Genomic DNA, 10,169 nt, shown 5'->3' with positions numbered 1-10,169 from the left:
CTGAGCCTCTGCACAGGAGTGATTTTTCACCAAGTATTATTTTTACATCTTAATGTTCCATTTACTTTTTGGCCTGCTGTTGAGGTACCTCAGAGAAAAGGCTTCATTGATCTGCCTACAGTAAGTATAGGTTTTTTCTTGTCTGACCATACTTAATTTTACAACCCAGTAAGATACCTGAGGAGTATGGTTTATTCTTCCCAATACATATTGCCTGTGTCAAGGCTGAACTCTTTCAATGGTATGTTAGGCTGCTGTGTATCTTCTTAGCACTGTGAGGATCCTTTGTTCCTCATACTCCAGATATAATCATTTTGCTTTATCAGTAGATGTTGGTCTCTCGCAATTTCATTCTCCTACTCAGTGCATTAGCTGATGTATTACATATGCAGGTCATAACAAACTTCTCAGCAGCACTCCCGCTGTTAGGTTTTCACCATATTAACGGAAGATCCATTGTTCTTTCATTTCTGCTTTTTGTCTTGTACAGACTTGTTCTCCATGAGAGAACTTTACATTTCCAACCCAGGAGTTCTTTGAGTTTGGAACATTTTTTTTTTTAAATTAAATTCTTGGTCAAAGACTTCTTGAAAGACAATTTATAAAAATATCCATGTGTGCCCATCTTTTGCTTGAGGATATAACTCAGAAATGAAAACCACAGAGAAAGGAATAAAAAGAAACCAGTTGTATACAGAACTGTTAAAGATGGGGCTCAATCAGAGTGTAATTGCCTCTAACAAACCCTGTGGCAAAGACTGCAAAACCAAAACAGGACAACCCAGGCAGCTCTTCTGTGATGACCTTTGCTGAACTTCACACACTCCAGCAGTCCAGTTGATCCACTGACTTTCCTTTTGCCAAAAAAGGACCATAATAATGAGCATCTGTGCAGCAAAGGACAGAGAGAATTATTATGAGTTACTGTTTTACAGTAATGCCAGACCTCAAGGCTTGTTGTCACAGTGATGTTCTAGCATATGGCAGATTTCAGGCAGCGTGTTATTTGTGATCATGCTTGGCAAAACTATGAGAATGGGGACAAGTTTGCCTTCCTTTGTTCCTTCAAGAAACATTTTTGTCTTCTTCTCCTTTAGTGTCGCATGATTAAACAGGCTTCCCTTCAGGTGAAGGTGAAATCCCAGGGCAGCTGACACTGGTAATGCCTGTGAAGGACACCCGCTAAAGCGCTGTCGGGGTGGTTTTGTTTTCATTCTATTTATTATTGTCCTTGAGGGCTCCAGAAGAACAAAATGTATTTTTCAAAGTCACGCATGAGCCGGAGTAGCAGCTCTTAGCAGGACATAGCCAGATACTGTACATCAGTTAGAACAGACTATATTTGGGGACATGGAGTGAGGGAGACCTCTGGCTTGCATTTCTCTTGTGCTCTATTCCACCCCCATCATCTTAGTGCAGGCCATCAGCTGCAGTCTTGGTAGAAAACTGAAAATACATCTTCCTGGAAAAGAGACTTTGAGAATGAGATAAAAAGCCATCTCCTTTTTCACTTTCTCTAGCTTTGCATTCCTCCTCCTCCGCCTTGTCTTCCTCAAACACCCAATCACATGGATGTACGCACGCATGCAGGCACACACTCCTCTCCTTTCAGTTGTTGTCCCTTCAAATTAAGTGTTGATCTCTGCGTGGAAAGCTCTTGACACAATAGAGGAACATAGATCTGTCTGTAAGAATACCTTAGGAACGAAGCCACACACAAAGACAAGCCTCTGAGTAACACTGAGTGAAACTGAGAGAAAGCTGTCTTGTTACATATGATTGAATTCCTCAGCACCCTTAAATGACACCTTTTTTGCTTACACATACAGGAAATATACTGCACAAATGCTATTAAGCTGGAGCTAAACTAATTTAGCTGGTGGAGTGGGTGGACAGAATCCTTCTTCCTTTAAGAAATTGTGTATCACTGATTGCCTGATAAATGTGTACTAAACCCCCACTTTTTAAAGAGAATGTAAGGATTGACAAAATGTCCAGGCTCATAGCTGGAGTGAAAAGGGACAGCTGTTCCACAACAGACAGTTACCTTTCAATGCAGAAGAGTTTACACAACTGCTTCCCTGTAACAATGAGGGGGTGAGCTCCTGGCAGCCGTGTGCAGTTATAGTGCTGGAAGCTGCCGAATACCAGCAGCTCTGAGACATTGGCTCTTGCAAGATTCTTGCAGGAGCTTTAGTGACAAGAAGTGGTCAGGCCCCTGTACTTAGTGTTCATCCATAAATCTGCTTGCTGTGTTTCTGAACCTGCCGAACAGCACATCGATCTTAATAGATCTAGTCCTTGCTTAAATCCATCAGGTTTCCATATGCAGTGGCAGACAGGCAAAACATGAAATTTATCATGAACATTAGTAAAGGCAGGCAGATGGGTAGGGGCTGGTGAGCATTGCCATTATAGGTGCCGAGAGTTGCTTTTGCCAGAAAGGCCAGTGACTGAATGCTGTTGTAGCATCTTGTGAAGATTAGGTGAATAAGATTCAATTCTCACTGTGTCTCTGGCTGGCAAACTCCTGAGCACTGCTTATTCATGTGTAGAAAAATGGTGATATTTCTGTAGTTGTGATAACCTGCCTTAGGGGCCCAGCTCTGAAAAGAGCTGATGGGGAAATGGTGCTGGTGTTGAAAGCTAGAAGTGAGGTGATGCCTCTCTCTGTTAGTGTGAATTCATTATGTCATTATTTACTTCTTTTGGAAGCTTCTAAGGCCTTAACTTCAGTTATTGATGGGTAATTAGCATGTTTATCAGTAGACAGTGACCTGATATAATGCCAACTAGTCTTCGGTTACCCCGACCATGGATGCTGGGTATCTTACTGGTGGAACATTAGCCACTCATCAGTGAAACTAGGATTTCTGCAGTGTTGCCATGAAGATCTCTTGTTTTGCTTCCCCAAAGCAAGAAACTTAGGGTGGGATTAGCCAGCTCCCTTTCCAACAACTGTACTGTGTTGAGTAGGGAAACCAGCACATTAGCTTGTTAAAATCTGCTCTTAGCCAGAGTGATTCTCATCTTGAATTAAACATGGGTCAGATGAGCCTATGCTTAGAGGAAGAAGACATTACATGGTGGAGAATCTCCAAAGGGCCTTTGCCCCATCTGTGCTTTCAAAGGAAGTTGATGTGAGGCTGGTGGTCTTGTACACTGGTTGTAGAGATCTCCTTTCTGATAGTTCTTAGTCACTGAGCTGTCTTAAGCAGATGTGTGGCCTTCATTGCCCTAGTATATGAGTACCTCTCAATCTTTTTAATGCATTGTCAGAGCACCTCAGGCGTGCGAGGAAGTAAAATTACACTATTTCACAGATGGAGAACAGGAAAATTGATGGTTAAACCCTCAGAAGGATAATAGGTACCAAAGTCTTGCCCAACTGCTACTCTTGGCTCTTAAGTCCAAGTCTACTTATTCACTGATGCTCACTTCTATGTAGAGAAATATATGTATATTTCTAGTGTTTACTGGCATTTATAACCATGTATTTGCAGTTGTATTTCTTTTCAAACCCGGAAGAACCCCAGTTCTTCTTAGCCACTCCGTGTTAGAGCAGAGGCTGAGGGGCAGACACGGGAATGTGTTTATCAGCACTGTGCAAGGTTCTTGCTTTCTCTGACACAGTTAATTTTTATTAGTGCATGACAGCTTCAACAGGAAGAGCTTAGTATCCTCTGAACACTAGTGAAGATTATAGGCATTCCTCTGGGAAGTTGGAAAGGATGAACTGAACTTTCTCAGATAGAAAACAGAATTAGACCTACCTCCTTGATGAGTTTTTGAGCTGGTGGGTTATAATATGAAAAGGGAGTTGGTAGCAACCACTTCTTTCTTCATGATCTTTTCTGAAAATTATGGTTGTCCTGGGAGAGAGCAGATTTATTTTCCTGAGTATTTTAGCCAAAGAGATAGGTGGCATTTGCCAGGTTGATACAGTCAGCATTCCACTTTATGCACCCCATGCCATTTCCTTCATTAACATCTCTGAGGCATCCTTTTTTAGATACATAATACAGTAGCTACTGCAGAGCTCCTTCAGAAGAGATGATGTCCAGAGACTGACTCTGCTCTAGCAGGTAAGTCAGCAGGTCGAAAGAGAAAGTGCACAGTTTAGGAGGCCGTGGGAAAAGTGGTGAAGCAATTTGCAATTTTAATAATTGACAGTTGAGGCGGATCAGTGACAGAGACACTACAGCATAGCTCCTACACCAGCTGATTGTCATCTTCTCCACTCTATCTCCTTTGCCCTCTCAACCTCAAAAAGGTGTACAGAAGAAGGGCAGAAAATTTGATGTGAGAGTCTGTGAGTCCTGAGCTAACAGGACTGGCTGAAAATATAAGTGAGGTCTTTATAGACTATGAAGAAGATGAAGAAGGAGAAGCACTTAAGAAGGGAATTAATTGAGTGCAAAATCCTAAACTGTATAGATAATGCCAGGGAATGTTACTGTTCACAGACTGGCTCATGGAGAGGACAGGCAGTGGCAAAGGAAATGAGTTCAGTTCAGCTTGTCTTTCAGGGCTTATTCACACAAAACCTACAGGTGCCTGGGACAGAGACAACCAAAAGGAAGGAGCTTCAGTACAGCTAGGGTAAAAGGACATCTTAAGAGGAACAGAGAACTGTGAATGTCTGGACTAGAAATCTGAGGAGGCAGATGGTGTAGCATCAAGCAAATTACTTGGTTACAAGCTAGGAGCGTTCTGGCCTATACCTGTGGAGGTGAAGGTACAGCATGGGTAGGATTATCTGTGTTGTTTCAAGCTCGATAAATCTGGAGAGGTAATGTTAAGTCCTTGCCAACTCTATTTTGAGTGTTGCATGATCCACGCTGTGAATTTTACTTCTTTAAGTCTTATTTTCAGAGTAGAAAATCTGATCTGCTCAGTGCCCCTGAAGAACCCCAGGGAGAAGCTTCCCTCTGCCCACTTAAACCTAGTGAAACAGGTACTGGAACCAAGTGTGAATGAGGAAGAGAGTAGTGCAGTGTTGCCCACTGTCAGTACTATACTAGATCTTATTTGATGTTTTAATTGAAGCCTGAGCATGGTGAGTATGTTCTTAGGAAGGAGCCTCCATTTTCTTCTTTAAGTTTCTGTTGTCTCTGTTTCCAGAAGGAAGCTAAGAATTATCACCCAAAATAACTGAAAGTCTTAGAAATCTCCTCCTCTTTGTTTCTTTCTCCTCCTTCTTCCCACCTTCTGCAATTATATTTTTGGTAGTTTAAGCAGGCAGTATTGCTGATAACATTTTTAACATGGTCCCTGCTCTGAAGGTTACACTAAATAAGGGAAATATCATTAAAACCAGAGTAGCGCTTCAAAGGGAAGATTTTCAGTATTAGCAGTGAGAATGAGGAGGGGAGAGGACTATATGGGGACTCCAAGTAAGGAGGGAACATACTAAATAAGTGAAATCTGTGAAATTAGTGCAGTGCCATCTCTTTGCAGTCATTAGAACAGAATTAGTTTTGCAAGGGGAGAATACAGTTGGTTTCCTATATCACTGAAAAACGATTTCCAAAAATGTGCTGCAATGTGTGAGAATTTACTAAATTCTCCATTTAAAAATGAATAATAATAAGAATTTAGCTAATGAGAAATGTACACATACAAACAAAACCATCCTCAAATGCTGTTTAGCTTTTCCATATCTCCTGAGAATTAGCTTCTGCTTTCAGTCTGATTTTACCTGCTATTGCTCCAAGCTAAACTTTTCATTTATATGAGAAGAAATGGAGTCAGGAGGATTACGAGCCCCTCTGCTTTTGATTTTTAATAAAAAGCCAACATTTACTTCTGAACAGTAGCAGTGAGAAAGGGAATTAAATCTGAGGAGAGCAGGCTGACCTTTGGGAGTGCAGGCGTGTTCACATGCAGAGATTCCCTTGCTCTCTTCCTTTGTTGCCTGCTCATTTTGCTGGTACACGCGCTGCTCCATGTGCATGCAAAGGTGCATATACATTGTATTGCTGTATGCTCTCACACACGTGGTTTCTCACATATGATCCCATTATTTTATTATTATTAATTATTATTTACATTATTTTTTCTCCCCACCGTGTTACACGCACAAAACTCAACCCCCTTTTCTTACATCAAATGTTCACTTAAAACCATCCGTAGGGTTGTACTGTGTAGAAGTGTGGACGGGATCTACAAAAGTGTGTTTTAAAAAAATCAGAAGGCAGGATATATTTGAGGTCTGTCTTTTTGCCTCCTGCTTTTTTAGTGTGCATTTATAAGCTTTCATTTGAAACAACAATAGTTAGAAACTTAATGTTCATATTTGAAAGAAAAACTTGAAAGACCTCTGGGTGATCATCCAACTCTAGAAGCTGGGACTTTTGGGAAAAACCCTACTGATGTAGTCACAGAGCACTGATAAAATTGCAAATGTAGACAATATCAATGGAAATCAAGATTACAGGAGAGGTGACTCCACACCGCTGTTGTGTTTTCTGATCCTGCTCGGGGTAGGGCATTTTGATCCAGCAGTAGGGAGAGGTAAACAGCCTTTCCTTTTTCACTGAATATTTGTGCTCTTGAGACAGCAATCCATGTGCCGGGGTAGTCCTGGTAGTAAGTCAGTAGCAGAGGATTTCCCAAGAAAGAATAATACTGGCTGGGTTGAAGGAGCAGATGTACATGATTTGTATCGGCAGAAGCTGAAAAACAAACCAGCCGCACACCTAGAGAAGCACACTTATAATTAAAACCCAGTAGATTTATTGCCTTGACTCATTCTGGTATTTATAAAATTATAGCTGGGTGGCACAGAACTATATGGCATGATTTACAGTGATGGTGCGGAAAGGCGCGGCAGTGATTCCCTCCCAGGAGAACAGAGGGAGTGTTGTTCCTATTGTGATAGGACCAGACATGATGGGAGAACCTGGGTAATTGAGTGCTTTGTCAAAGCCAACCTCTTTCCTCCTCTGTGTGTGTTTGCACAGATCTCATCACTCTCATCACATCAGACACTCTAATCATTCTGATGTTACATACAGGGGAACAGACATCTAAAGAGCAGGAGCTGCTTTCTTCACCACCATCATCATCATGATTGTCTAGCTGTGTTTTTTTAAACCCACTTATGAAAAAAACCACACAGGAAATTGAGAGCAAGGATAATGAATTCAGGAACAGGTTATAGATGTTGGCATCAACTAGGAAACAGGTTTTCCCAAACTTTATAATTCTTGTGTTCATTCGAACAAATCAATTTAAGTTAGCATGCAGTGATCAGTAGTATATAATTTTTGCATTTGGAGAACAACAGGGGAGACCCAATGAAGGCAATATAAGACCAGTAAATTGCAGACCCAGCAAAGAGACTGTGTTAGTCTCATCATGGATGCAGCACTTGCCTCAAACTGTAACGACACAGAGTGAGTTCAAATCCCACCGGGGGTTCTGTTTTTATTAGAAATACTTCATATCTCTTATTCTCGGTGTCAAATGGATCGCTATGCTTTCAGCACTTAATTATCTTTATCATCCAAAAATACTCTGCCTCTAATGAAAATATTTAAGCAGCTCTTCCAGGAGCCAAACATAATGCAAGACCCTGTTGCTCAGAATGGCTTCAATTTTTGAGAATGTCACAGTGGGCGCGGAATGGGCTGCTACCTCACAGCTCACAGCCTCACATCCCCACATAGCACAACATTGGGGTTTCCGGTGGGTAGCAGAACTGGGCAGGACCTGGAGGATGGGCTCCCTTTCCATGTAGGTCAGCTGCACCCATTTTAACCTGATGTAACTTCACCAACTGGGGTAACCAAACATAACATTAGAGCCTATATGCCCTGTTTTGTTACCCTCCACGCATTTATGGTGCTCCACGTATTTCCTGCTATAAGGGAGCATAAGGAAGGCCTCCTACGACTAATCTAAGGCTTCCCGTTTCTTCTAGACTACAAGTGAAGTTTGTATTGTGACTAAACTGTGTTCTTGCTTCCATTATAGCAAGGGCAAATTCTGCTGATGTTGCTCATGTTTTGCTGACGTTTCTACCCATTTGTTTCCACCCCTGCAAAGTTTTCATCCATACTAGTTTTGCATATCAAAAGCTGACTACATCGGGTCTGTTATATATGGTGGGTGGAATGGAATTGTCAAAAGCATCTAAGTGGTTGAGGAGGTTTTGTCTGTAGAGAAATCACATGTGTGACTGAAGCCTGGGTAGTCCTACCTGACCTAATTTGAACTTCAGAGCTACTTATTAGAAGTGAGATGTCAGCACAGATGTTGGCATGGGCTGTGAATGAGACTGTGAAGTGTCCAGAATGGCTAATTTTCTTTGAAATCTGTGCCATTGTGCCTTTAGTGCTGCTGTTGTCAATGAACTCCAGCTACTTTAAAACCTTTGTGGCCATGTCAGATAAATTGTAGTCCTGTCTCCCATTGCAGTGCGTATGCACTGCTTGTATGGATCCTTGAATCCTGCAAGGGAAGCAAGAAAATGCAGAGACCAAACATAGCAAGGTGCTTTATAATTATGGTCTTGTGGTATATTTGATGAGAGGGTTTATTTATTTATGGTGGTGAATGTGAGCTTTGATATTGCTAATGCTCGGTAAGAGTTCATGCTTCACTTTCCAAATAGAGGCTTCCTCTCTTTGTTAAGAGCAGCACACATGGCAAAATGAATTATTTCTTACAGCGTGGAGTACAATAACTGCTGCCTCCATTCACATGGAGAATACCATGGATTCTGCTGCCTTGCCTTCAGAGTATTATTTCTTGTCACAAAATACAGAGAAAAGGGCATTTTCAGAGCACTTTTCTTGAACGATTTCAGTCTTACCACTGTATTACTAATACTGTTTTGTTGTTGTTTCTAAATAGTGTGGCTTTCACTTTGCTTGACAGCATTTATTTTCAAGGATTGCATTTTGCTTATTACATGATTATATTCTGATTCTCAGATAATGTACAAACATTTCCATCGAGTCATAACATAGAAGCATTACTGATATCATTCTGCTTAACTGGGGATCAGATTCATTCAAAACTTGTGAAAGCCACCTAATGAATCTGAGCAGAATTTCAACCCAGTGACAGACAGATGACTGAATACAGACAGCTTATGCTCAGTTTTGCCTTTTTCTTTTTTTTTTTTTTTTTGCTGCAAGCATTAAAAATGGCAGTAACAAAGTTCTGCCAATCCTTGATGCTAGAAAAGACTGGTCAAAATGACAATCAAACTTGGCAAAATATCCATGTTTAAATATTTTATTTCTGTGATTTTGGAGACTTTCAGTATTTTCTGGAGTCATTTGCTAGAAATTATTTGGCAAATTTTGGAATGTTTCAATACTCTATAGAGCATCATTGAGGTTTCTTGTCTGTCTGACATGAACTGGCAGAAAGGACTATATTTACAGCTACCACTGAAAATGTCAATTAAGTAGTGTACTACTTTTTGAATAATGAAAACTTCAAACAGCATACTCATTCAGCGTTCTCAGCAGATGGCCCGAGTTGTGGTGTTAGGTGTCTGAGCATATTTTGTGCCTGGTTTTTTTACAAGATATGTACTGTCACTGTGGAAAATCTGCTCTTGTCATTGGGTAAACACGCTCTTGGTGTGGCCCTCACCCTGTGTGTGTGAGCTGAGCATTCCATGTAGGCTGAGACTACTCTCGTAATTTCCCTCTTGATTTAGCTGTTTAGCCTAGTGATAAGATAAACTCTAACACTAGTAGTGATAACAAACCTCTCCAGCTAATCTTGTTGACCATCCTGCTTTAATTTGTACTTGAAAGTGAGTAATATAGCTGTACATTCACTTCTCAGGTTTGGTTTGGGAAGGATAGAAATATGCTGGGGAATTGCATGGATGGTGGCCTTTCTACCTCTGGCGGAGCTTGGAGTTTGAGCATCATTCTCTGGACTGACTGAAGTGCAGTGACAGGCTGTCTTTGGGCAGCCTCCCATGCTATCGTGCTGCAGGTTCTGGCACAGGGATGACGGATGTTGCATCCCAGCGATGAAATCCATATGGTCCGTGTGCCATACAGCCTGGGCCAGCCGGTTTTCTTGGGTTAGAGGCACTGAGCTCCTCTGACTGTCCAGACACCAATAATTTCCCTCCTGTGGTGTTATCCTTGCTTTGTTTCTCTCTATTCGTTTCCCTCCCGACGTTTCTCTCT

This window comes from Pipra filicauda, unplaced genomic scaffold (genome assembly GCF_003945595.2).
Source record: "Pipra filicauda isolate LSUMZ 115617 unplaced genomic scaffold, ASM394559v2 scaffold499_size419610_pilon, whole genome shotgun sequence".
NCBI lineage: Eukaryota > Metazoa > Chordata > Aves > Passeriformes > Pipridae > Pipra > Pipra filicauda.
This window is presented reverse-complemented; position numbering follows the sequence as displayed.